We start from the raw sequence: 12,859 nt of genomic DNA, 5'->3' as shown, positions 1-12,859 counted from the left end.
ATCCAATTAAAAACTGGCAAAAGATTTGAATAGACTCTTCACTGAGGATAGCATTCAGAAGTCAAATAGGGGCACAAAATGATGTTAACCATTATTAATCATCACAGAAATGCAAATTAAACTACAAAGAAACACCAAAACCTATCTATTAAAATAGCTGACATTGAAAAGACAATCTGTGCCAGAAGCAGGAACACAGACCTTTTATACTCATAGAGAGGTAACAAAATGAGTTAGGAAATAAGGACACAAAATTTAAGAGGGCAGGAAATTTCAGCCAAGTTTTGGTTATGTTAAAAGCTACCTCTAGGGGCACCGGGGTGGCTCAGTCAGATAAGCCTCTAACTTATTTTCAGCTCCTGTCATGATCTCAGGGTCATGGGATGGAGCCCTGGCCGGCTCAATGCAGATTTGGCTTGGGATTCTCTCTCCCTCACAAATAAATAAATAAAATCATTTTAAAAAAAAAGCTACCTCTGCACATCATGCTGCTTACTCAACCCTTTTGCAGAATATCCACAGTGAACCCTCTTTTATCTATGTTATTTTTTCTTCACTTTCTCTTTCACTATGAACATTCTAAAGAATCCTGGAAATCCAGGAAAATGGATTAATAAATATATCAAAAAGTGCCTCTCTTTTTCCTGCCTATCTGGCTAGTCATGATGCAACTGGAGGTTAATTTTTTTAAAGATATCAAATCAAGTTGTCATAAAAAAGTAAATTAAGTTTTGTTTTTCTGAATGAATGTTCATTGGTAACTTCCTCTGTTAATACATAAGAAACAAATCTGAACCCAGTTTTAAATCCCTCAATAGTTTTGCATTATGTTAAGGTAAAGAATAAAACCCCTCACCCAGCCTCCAAGGTCCCTTGTGATACATATATGCTGGCCTCCCTGACCCCAACTGGCTTTTGCCTGCTTCTCTCCTAACATGGCAGCTGCATTTACAATGCCATGCTTCTCCTGTGATCTGGGCTCTCTGATAATTTAGGCCCTCCAACAACAAAGTTCTTGTGGATGACACATCTCCACAGGCAGCAATCACCATGTTAGAAATGAAGACCCTCAGGCCCCACCAAGATCTACTGACAAGAATCTGCATTTTTTATAATAATTTTTTATTATATTGTGTTAGTCATTATACAGTACATCCCTAGTTTTTGATGTAAAGTTCCATGATTCATTACTTGGTATAACACCAAGCGCACCATGCAATACGTGCCCTCCTTAATACCTATCACCAGCCTATCCCATTCTCCCACCCCCCCTCGCCTCTGAAGACCTCAGTTTGTTTCCCAAGGTCCATAGTCTGTCATGGTTCATTCCCCCTTCTGTTTATCCCCCTTTCTTCTTCCCTTTCTTCTCCTACCGATCTTCCTACTTCTTATGTTCCATAAATGAGTGAAACCATATGATAATTGTCTTTCTCTGCTTGACTTATTTCGCTTAGCATTATCTCCTCCAGTCCCGTCCATGTTGCTGCAAATGTTGAGAAATCGTTCTTTTTGATGGCTGAGTAATATTCCATTGAATATATGGACCACAACTTCTTAATCCAGTCATCTGTTAAGGACATCTCGGCTCCTTCCACAATTTAGCTATTGTGGACAATGCTGCTATGAACATTGAGGTGCATATGGCCCTTCTCTTCACTACATCTGTATCTTTGGGGTAAATAGCCAGTAGTGCAATGGCTGGATCATAGGGTAGCTCAATTTTTAACTTTTTAAGGGACCTCCACACTGTTTTCCAAAGTGGCTGTACCAACTTGCATTCCCACCAACAATGTAAGAGGGACCCCCTTTCTCCACATCCTCTCCAACATTTGTTGTTTCCTGCCTTGTCAATTTTTGCCATTCTAACTGGCATAAAGTGGTATCTCAATGTGGTTTTGATTTGAATTTCCCTGATGGCTAATGATTTTGAACATGTTTTCATGTGTCTGTTAGCCATTTGTATGTCTTCATTGGAAAAGTGTCTGTTCATATCTTCTGCCCATTTCTTCATTTGATTATTTGTTTCTTGTGTATTGAGTTTGAGAAGTTCTTTGTAGATCTTGGATACCAGTCTTTTATCTGTAGTGTCATTTGCAAATAACTTCTCCCATTCCGTGGGCTGCCTCTTAGTTTTTTGGACTGTTTCCTTGGCTGTGCAGAAGGTTTTTATCTTGACGAAGTCCCACAAGTTCATTTTTTCTTTTGTTTCTCTTGCCTTTGGAGATGTCTCATGAAAAAAGATGCTGTTGCCGATGTCAAAGAGGTTGCTGCCTATGTTCTTCTCTAAGACTTTTATGGATTCCTTTCTCACATCGAGGTCTTTCATCCATTTGGAGTTTATTTTTGTGTATGGTGTGAGAGTGTGGTCAAGTTTCATTCTTTTGCATGTAGCTGTCCAGTTTTCCCAGAACCATTTATTGAAGAGACTGTCTTTTTTCCATTGGATGTTTTTTCCTGCTTTGTCAAAGATTAGTTGCCCAAAGAGCCGAGGGTCCATTTCTGGGTTCTCTATTCTGTTCCATTGGTCTATGTGTGTGTTTTTGTGCCTGTACCATGCTGTCTTTGTGATCACAGCTTTGTAGTATAGCTTGAAATCCGGCAACGTGATGCCCCCAGCTTTGTTTTTCCTTTTCAACAGTTCCTTGGCGATTCGGGGCCTTTTCTGGTTCCATACAAATTTAAGGGCTGTTTGTTCCAGTTCTTTGAAAAATGTCATTGGTATTTTGATCGGGATAGCATTGAAAGTGTAGATTGCTCTGGGTAGCATGGACATTTTAACTATGTTGATTCTTCCGATCCATGAGCATGGAATATTTTTCCATCTTTTTATATTTATTCAATGTCTTTCAAGAGTGATTTATAGTTTCTAGAATATAGATCCCTTACGTCTCTGGTTAAGTTAATTCCCAGATAACGTATGATTTTTGGTGCAATTGTAAATGGAATGGATTCCCTAATTTGCCTTACTTCAGTCTCATTGTTCGTGTAGAGAAATGCAACTGATTTCTGAGCATTGATTTTGTATCCCGCCGCATTACTGAATTGCTCTATAACTTCTAATACTATGGGAGTGGAGTCTTTTGGGTTTTCCATATAGAGTATCATGTCATCTGCGAAGAGTGACAGTTTGACTTCTTCTGTTCCGATTTGGATACCTTTTATCCCTTTTTGTTTTCTGATTGCTGTTGCAAGGACTTCTAGTACTATGTTGAATAATAATGGCAAGAGTGGGCATCCTTGTTGTGTTCCTAATCTTGAGGGAAAGGCTTTCGGCTTTTCCCCATTGAGAATGATATTTGCTGTAGGCTTTTCATAGATGGTTTTTATGAAATTGAGGAGTATACCCTCTATCCTTACACTCTGAAGTGTTTTAATCTGGAAAGGATGCTGTATTTTGTCAAATGCTTTTTCTGCATCAATTGAGAGGCTCATATGGTTCTTGACTCTTCTTGTTGATATGATCTATCACACTGATAGATTTGTGAATGTTGAACCTCCCTTGTATCCCAGGTATGAATCCCACTTGATCTTGATGGATAATCCTTTTAAAGTACAGTGAGATCCTATTAGCTAGGATCTTGTTGAGAATTTTTGTGTCCATATTCATTAGGAAAATCGGTCTGTAATTCTCCTTTTTGATGGGGTCTTTAACTGGTTTGGGGATCAAGGTAATGCTGGCCTCATAGAATGAGTTTGGTAGTTTTCCTTCTGTTTCAATTTTTTGAAACATCTTGAGGAGAAGAGGTATTATTTCTTCTTTGAATGTTTGGTAGAATTCCCTGGGGAATCTGTCAGGCCTTGGACTCTTGTTTTTTAAACAGACCAATTAATTATGAAGAGATCGAAGCAGTGATCAAAAACCTCTCAAAAAACAGAATCTGCATTTTAACGAGATCTCTCTCTAGGATATTCAAAGGCATTAAAATGTGAGAAGCACTGAGCTATGGCCCCTCTCCCTGTGGAGCTTTATCTTTGTTTACCTTTCCACCTCCCCTGACCTTTGCCTACTAAGATTTTGCATCAGATTTCAGCTTCAAGAGTGGAGTCATGTCTATGTGTGCAAAGGGAGCTGCAGTTTGCATGAGGGAGGAGAACAACTTTTCTTGGGGTTGGTTCCTGAAGGGAATTTAGAACTCTGGCCTCAATAAAATCATGTATGATTAATTCAGACAAGAATATATTAATCAAAGGTCTAAGAACAACACCTATTTCATAGATAAACTGATTCGCATAAAATGCCAGAATTGTCATTTGTGATGGAAAACAGCAACATAGGGTGTAATTGCAAGTGTTGCAAGTAGAACTGTGTACACAACATGATGTTTATGATCTCGCAGGCTGTAATGCCCGATGGGACTCCTGGACTTCTCACACAGATTCAAAGCTGCAATGCCCAGAAGAACATTTTTTTTTTGTTCTGAAGGGAACCCTTGGGTGCTGTTAGGGGAATTTTAGCTCTTCCTACCTTCCTCTTCTGGCAAAAGCACACAGATGTACAATTGGTTGACTCTTGTGTTCACAGCAGATTTATACAAACAATGTTTTGCTGAGTTTGGTAAATGAAGCCTCCAAAATGAATCAGTGTGCAAGGAGCTGCTGCCTGTGCTACTGTCATGCTGGTGCAACTCTATTTTTTTTCCACTTGAGAAAACCTAACCATGAAAGGATCTCCACAGTGTCTTAACAGATATTGGTAAGAGATTGATTTATGTAATGCTCATTATTTTTTATAGGAAGGTAAAAATACTGTTACGTTCATAAATAATTTCGATTTGGTTTATGAGATGACCAAATAGCAGGTTGAAAGTGGAAAATGACTAGTATTATTCTCTATGTTAAATAACTAGAATTTAAATAAACAGTTGAAATGAACAAGAAAAGAAAACACATAGTGAATAATCTAATACTGTTTTGCTATTGTGAGTAACATTTGGGTAAGCAAAATGGCTCTAAGACTAAGTTGCACCCTTTAATCATATTTAATTATCTAGCTGGCAAAATTATAATGACTTGATAGGATAAGTTTGGTGAACTTTAAAAATGGGTTTAAGGATTTAGGTCATAATGTTTCCTATGTAAGAAATCTTTCTGATGATTCTGTTAAAAATATTTATCCCATTTCATTAACCACGTTCTCTGATTAAGCTTTTAAGTTAAATCACTAAACTCTTCCCTGTGTATCCTTTCACCCACTTCTGATAATAATGTCATTGAGTATTTTATACATATACACAGGAGGGGAAATGTAGAAAATGTCCTTCCAGTTCTTTAAATTTTCTGACTTAATAAATACCCACTGATGGAACTTGAATTTTCAATTATTTGAAAGTTTGGGATCAGAAAGAAACCCATTCCAAATAAATATACATTTACAAATTGCAATTATTAGCAAAGGTTATTTATATTGCCTGGACTAGATTCTAATCTTTGGCTCAATGTTATTCTGCTAAAACTTGGTGGGGAGGAAAGGGCTCTCAAGTAAAATGGGAATAGCCAGAGAAACTCAGTTCTAACTACTGTAAAAACAAAGAAAAAGCAACTCTTAAATACCAAAAGAACTTTCAGCAGTGCTAGTATATTTGTGAACAATACAAAGTTTCTAGCCTAAAACTAAAATGACAGTCTCTATTTCATACACATTTTCCATAGAAAAATAAAGTTGGAATTTGGAATGAAAGTAAAAGAAATGATGCCCAGTTTTGACAACTTTTAATGAACACCAGAATGAAGACAAACATTTACCTCCAATCTCTGAGCTTTCCCTCCTGTTTCATCTTCAGTCTTTCTCTGGTACGTCCTCTCTCTCTCTTCACGGCCGGGCCTTCCCTATCCCTATGCATCTATGAATACACTATGGATCCTCAGAGGGCAGCAGATGATCGCCGTCTGACCCCACACTCCTCAGAGCACCCTATTTCAGTCTCTTCACTGTAGTGCCCCTTGTGTCCCATCCACCTCTCCTTACTCTCTGACCTCAACTCTATGGGAACATGGAAACTGCTCTCGTGAAAGCCACTGTGAATCTCTTCATTCCCACACTTACCATCGCTGATCACTCCTTATTCCACCAGTGCACTTAATTCACTTTTGGCACTGTATTTCACTTTGTCCTTCTTGAGTGTTTTTCTCTATTCAGTTCTGCAACACTAAGCTCTCTGATACCTTCATGCTTCTCTGATCACTCTGCTCAGTGTCCTTCTGGTCTTTCCTTTTCAGCTTTTGTGTAAGCCAGAGATCTTGGTTGCAAGAGGAGATGGGTTAATTGAATGGAAATTTTCTTTAATGTAGAAATGCTAGGCGAGTTGGAGAAACCCAGTGGAGAAATGGGCAGGAGCACAAGGCAAGAAAGCCAGCATGTCAAACAGCCAAAATCATATCCTTAGTCTATCTAGCTGGATAAGAGCTGCTGTCCTTGCTACTAGATGCAGAATGCAACAGCTCACGCTGATAATGCCTGCACCATTTGGGTGTAGGATACATTTCCTAGGCTCTTGATTTTCCTCCCTTGATTGATTTTGCAACCAAAATTCTGTTTTTTTCCCTGACCCTTTTCTCCTTCTCCCCATATTCCAAATCCAATGTATGTGAGTTTGACTGGCAAACCTAATCAAGTCCCTTCTTCTAGGTGCAAGGGGATAGGAAACTCAGTTTCTAGAACTTTTGGCTTCTAGACTGGATGACAGCTTTTGTCTGCCACCAAGACGCATGTGGTAGAACAGAGGATCAGATATTATCCAAAGAATACATGATGTATATCAATTTTGTAATCTCTTTACTATAACTTCTTCGAGTTTCTTTCTTTGTCCTACTTTTTACCTTATGAACACTCTTCAATGATGAATCCTATATAACTATGCTTTTAGTCACCCTTATGGCTCCCAAGTCATCCTTTGTATTAAGCTCTTATAGAACCATACTGCTGAATACATTTCACCCAGATGTTCCTAGAATGCTCCTTGCAAAAACTGGCCACCACACCTGTGCCTTCAATCTCAACTTTTCATGACCATCTACCCAGGAATCAAGTGTCTTCTTTTTCCTTCACTGACTACATCCCTTCACATCTAATATGTCACAGAGTCCTAGTCACGGTACATTCTGGTTTACTTTGAGCTAGCTCTATGTCCTCCTCATTACTCCCAATGTCATATTACACACAGGCTAAGAAATTCACATGCTATTTAATCAATTGGGGAGCATTTATTAAATGCATATCATTACAACCAATTCATGACCTACCGAATCAATTTCTATGGTAATATCACAAAATCTGTATTTTGCACAACAACTCTCCTAGACAATCTTGGTGTATAATTTGGTTTGGGAATCATTGGACAACAATAACAGCTTCTTGATTGGTGTCTTTTCCTCTAGTTTCCCTGCCCCCCTTCAGCCTATTTGCTACAACCAAACATTTAATTTAAGAAATATGTGAGGATGCCACTCCCTTTCTTAAAGCTTTCCATCCCAGCCTATTGTTTGAAGGACAAAGTTGAAGAGTTTCACTTGGCATTGTCTCACTTTATAGCTCAGGCCCTTCTGCCATCTTACTTTTGATGCTGCATCAATGTCCTGCACACAGAATTCGTCTACCTCATACAGTAGTTACCCCAAAGATTTGCTCATGTTCAGAATGTTTTTCTTGTCTTCTTAATCTATTTATTCTGCACATATTTTGAACTTAAGTAGTTGCTTTTTTCCAATATAACAATTCCCCCAAATAGTTGCCATGTTAGAGTAAATAAATTTAAAGTTCCTTCCTGCTAGTGTATGAATTTATTTCAGTTACCATCACCGAATTGTCTTCTATAAGTGTTTAATGAATGTTCTTTTTACATTAACCATATTTAATTTCAGAGGCCATCTATTAAGAATATGGAAACTAAAAATACAACAGAGCTGGAAGCCTTTGTTCTCTCGGGACTCACATATCAACCAGAGTGGCAAATTCCCTTGTTCCTGGTGTTCTTGGTTATGTATCTCATCACCATGGTGGGGAACCTTGGTCTCATTGCTCTCATCTGCAATGACCCTCACCTCCACATCCCCATGTACTTATTCCTTGGGAGTCTGGCATTTGTGGATGCTTGGTTATCATCCACAGTATCCCCCAAGATGTTGGTCAGCTTCTTTGCCAAGAGCAAGATGATCTCTTTCTCTGAATGCATGATACAATTTTTTTCCTTTGCAATCTGTACGACCACAGAATGTTTTCTGTTGGCAACAATGGCATATGATCGGTATGTAGCCATATGCAAACCATTACTTTATCCAGTCATTATGTCCAAAACACTGTGCATCCGTCTGTTAGTTTTGTCATTTTTAGGTGGCCTTCTTCATGCCATAATTCATGGTTCTTTATTATTCAGATTAACCTTCTGCAATTCCGTCATAGTACATCACTTTTACTGTGACATGATACCACTGTTTAGGATTTCTTGTACTGACCCTTCTATTAACATTCTGATACTATTTATTTTCTCTGGGTCAATACAAGTATTTACCATTTTGACTGTTCTTGTCTCTTACACACTAGTTCTCTTTACAATCTTAAAAAAGAAGTCTCTACAAGGCATAAGGAAAGCCTTCTCCACCTGTGGAGCCCATCTCTTATCTGTCTCTCTGTACTATGGTTCCCTTCTCTTCATGTATGTGCGCCCTGGCTCTGCACAGGCAGATGATCAAGATATGATGGACTCTCTATTTTACACTGTCATAATTCCTTTCTTAAATCCAATGATCTACAGCCTGAGAAATGAGAAAGTTATAGATTCACTGAGAAAAATGTTAAAGAGAAATTTTTAGATTTCATACTAGTATTTATTCCCCATTCACTAAAATGACAAAATTGTGCAGAATAATGTTGCTATGTTTTGAGTAGTAGTCAAAATTTTTTTTGCAGTTATAATTGCCCTAGTCTTTCAATGACTAAGAGGGAGAACCTAATAATCTTAAAATAATTGTTATTATTAATCAAATCACACAAGAAATTTTAGTATTTTAAAAATGTTTTTATTTATTTACTTTAGAGAGAGAGACAGCAGAGAGGGAACACAAGCAGGGGGAGTGGGAGAGGGAGAATCAGGTTTCCCACCAAGCAGGGAGTCTGATGTAGGGCTCAATCCCAGGACCCTGGGATCAGGACCTGAGCTGAAGGCAGATGCTTAGTGAGTGAGCCACCCAGGCGCTCACACACAAACATTTTAATCGTTTTCATATCAAACTTCAATAATTAAAGCAGAAAACAAAAATGAAAACAGTTTAGAGGCTTGTCTGTTCTCTGGTGTGAGTTTATAAATGCATTAAGTACTAAAACAGCATAGTGCCTCTGAACAGAATTTGATTATGATGACTGATATATATACAGCTGTATAGCCCAGACCCATGTTACATTGAAGTGGATAGTGGAGGCAGATTTGTGTTTGAGTGAACGGAAGCAAATTCCAGATATTCTGTTAGCCATTTAAAGGTTTTTCTTTCTACTTTATTTGGGTCATGGTGAATTTTACCTCTTGTGGGGATTCAACTCTGATATCACAGAGGGAAATAAACAGAAATGGGAGCAATGAGGGAAGAAAGACAATGTCATTTAAGACAGTGAAGAAAGGGTCAAGCTGAACGAGATGCTCTTAGACTAGTGTGCTTCTTAGAGAAAGGCAGAGGCAAGTTGCTTCTAGGTATGACGACTTCTATAGGACTTTTTTAGGTGTGTTTGTGTGTTGCTGGGCAATCTGGAAAACTTCACTGATAAAGAAAGCTAACGGATTCAACTGAGGACTTAAGTTGGGGTGGACATGGACAAAAGTGACTGAATAGGAAGGAAATGGTCTCAGTAGTCCTAGAATTAAAAAAAATTAAGCTAGAAGCATAAAGAAATCAATAATACGTAGTTTATTGGAATGTGCTCTTGACAAGGAGGGCTTTTAAATGCATGTTACCAAAGTCTAGTAATGCTAAGATGATATAATGTCATAGTGGGTACCTCAGAGAGACATGAAAATCAACAAGAATTAGGACGCTTTGTGCCTCAAAGCCCATGAATGTTAGTTTTTATCGCATTCTATTTGCAAATTATAATGAGTGATCCGTCTTCGGTCCACCCCTACCCTTTCTCTCTACCACTGATTCCATACACAGTCCTAGCGACAACACCGAGGTTGTCATTCTGCTAACTAGCCACTTCTGGGATTTGCAAAACACTCATTACTTATCTGCTCCTTCTTACTGATTCTCTCTTACCTCTGCAACTTTGCAAACATAACTCAGATTCTTATCCCTTTTCAATCACATTTAATAGATTATCTTTGCTACTAGGTTATGTAGGATCGTATATGATATATACATCTAGGTCTGTATACACACAGATACGTATATTTGTCTGCTCGTGTCTAAGTCCAGATTATATATGTATAGATCCACTTATAACTACACTCATTTCTATGTCCATATATCTATCAGTATCTTCTTCACCTGCATTTGTTCACCCTGCTGTTATTTGAGGTTTTATTCTTAAATAAACCTTGGTTTAAAGCTGAAGTCCTATCCCTCCAATTCTCCCAACAGACCATGTTTTATAGCCATATAGAGTCCTGGGATCAAGTCCAGCATTAGGCTCCCTGCTCAGCGGAGAGCCTGTTTCTCCCTCTGCCTCTCCCCCTCACCCCCTGCTGGTGCACACTCTCTCTCCCTCTCAAATAAATAAATGAAATATTTTAAAAAATAAATAAAAATTTAAAAAAGACAAATATCGTTATTATGTATTTCTGAAGGTGTAGATCACAAGATGAGACCAGGTCATCTGTTCTCTCTTTGTTTTCCTCACAGATACCCCCAAGTCCCAGCATAGAACTGAATGGCTCACAGTCCAGCTGCTTTTACTCTTTAAACCCGGGGTATTCATGTTATTGCATATGTCTGTAGTTGATTGATTCTTTGCTGTGTAATATTCCTATCATTCTGATTTTTTCCTCTTAGGTATCTGGATTTTTCTTGTTCATTGATTGTAATGACCCCAAAACAAAAATACTAATGTAAACTACTATCGTGTATTTCCTCATTCTGAGAAAGGCTGTTTTCCTCATCAGCTTCTTCTTTGAATGAGAAGTTTGATATCCACCTGCGAGTCTGAGCATAATGCATTACCTGTCAAGTGTTACTTTAGGCTGGGTGAGTATGGGGCAGACAGCTGGGTGTCTCTCAGAAGCTCAGATTTCCTCTGCAGCCTCCTCTTGTGTATTTGAGGTCTATAGATTCCTTTGCTCTGGTTTGAACTTCAGTAGAATACTAACTGCTTTATTCCTTACAGAAAGTCACCCAAACCCCTTCTGCACTGATGTAATTCCATTCTCATTTCTGTTTCAAGTCTATTCATTTTGTACATTATATTTGTCATCTAAGTAGCGTGTTGGGAAGGAGGCAAAATAGAGATCTGTGCAAAGCCCATATTTTAGACAAGATACTCTACTGATTCCTTTAAAAAGAAACTATGAAATGACATATGAATTATTTAATAGATCCTTAGATGTGAAGGGTGATATCACACTGCTAAGTTTGTGTATTTGTCTGGAAGAACTGCTGCTGATGTGGGATTAAGGCATCCCTTGGACATACAAATAATGTACTTTGAATACTTTTTATTATGAAGGTGTGTTCATTTTCTTAACCCGAAGATTTAAAAGAAACCATAGTTCCTGTAAAACTCTTCTGCCCAGCAAAGGAAACTAGCAACAAACAAAAAGTCACCCTACTGAAAGGGAGAAGATATTCCCAAATGATGTATCTGATAAGCAGTTAATAGTCAAAACATATAGAGAATTTATACAACTAACATCAAGGAAACTGAAATAATCTGATAAAAATGGGCAGAGGAACTAAATAGACTTTTCTCCGAAGAAGGTATAGATGACCAGTAGACGCATGAACGGGTGGATGATCACATCACTAATCATCAGGAAAATGCAAATGAAAACAATGATATCACCCTACATCTGTCACAATACTTAAAATCAAACCATAAAAAATAGCAATTGTTGGTGAACATGTGTAGGGAAAGGAGCCTTCATGCACTTGGTGAGAATACAAATTGGAGTAACCACTGTAAAAAACAGTATGGAGGTTCCTAAAACTCTAAAAAATAGAATTACTATATGATACAGTAATTCACCTACTGAGTATTTACCCAAATAAAATGAAAACCTAATTAAAGAAGATAATGCAACCCAATTTTTTTGCAATGTTATTTTTACAGTAACCAAGTTGTGGGAACAGCCCAAGTGTACACTGGTTGATGAATAAAGTAGAAGTTGGGTGTGTGTGTTTGTATGTGTGTGTGTGTTTGTATATATATAATGGAATATTATTCAGCCATGAAAAGAATGACATCCTGCCATTTGCAACAACATGGAGGGACCTAGAGAGTACAATGCTAAGTGAAATAAGTCAGTCAGAGAAAAACAAATACCATATGATTTCACTCATATGCGGATCTTAAGAAACAAAACAAATAAACAAAACAAAAAAGAGACAAACAAACATAAAAAGCAGACTTAAATACAAAGAACAATCTGTCAGATGGGAGGTGAGTGGGGGATGGGTGAAGTAGATAAAGGAGATTATGAGTACACTTATCCTGATGAACATTGAGAAACGTAGAGCATTGTAGAATCACTATATTGTCCACCTGAAACTACTATAATACTGTACATTAATTTTCTTCAGTAAAATTTTTAAAATAAAATAATTCATAGTTCTTATCTCTTTAAATGTAAATAAATGTAGTATATATACACTTTGCTCATCACTTTATATTACTTTCTACTCTTCAGAAGATTGCCAACAAAATTATCTTAGATGGTATTCA

General features: G+C 37.7%; 1 pseudogene; it reads left to right on the top strand.

The window, feature by feature from the left end:
- Positions 1–7,875: 7,875 nt before the first annotated feature.
- On the top strand, positions 7,876–8,817 carry LOC123784326 (olfactory receptor 5H2-like; annotated as a pseudogene).
- Positions 8,818–12,859: the final 4,042 nt, after the last annotated feature.

The sequence above is a fragment of the Ursus americanus genome, chromosome 4 (genome assembly GCF_024610735.1).
Source record: "Ursus americanus isolate L20-20 chromosome 4, mUrsAme1.1.p, whole genome shotgun sequence".
Lineage (NCBI taxonomy): Eukaryota > Metazoa > Chordata > Mammalia > Carnivora > Ursidae > Ursus > Ursus americanus.
Note: the sequence above shows the minus strand (reverse complement) of the source record. Positions and strands in the feature narration are given on the sequence as shown.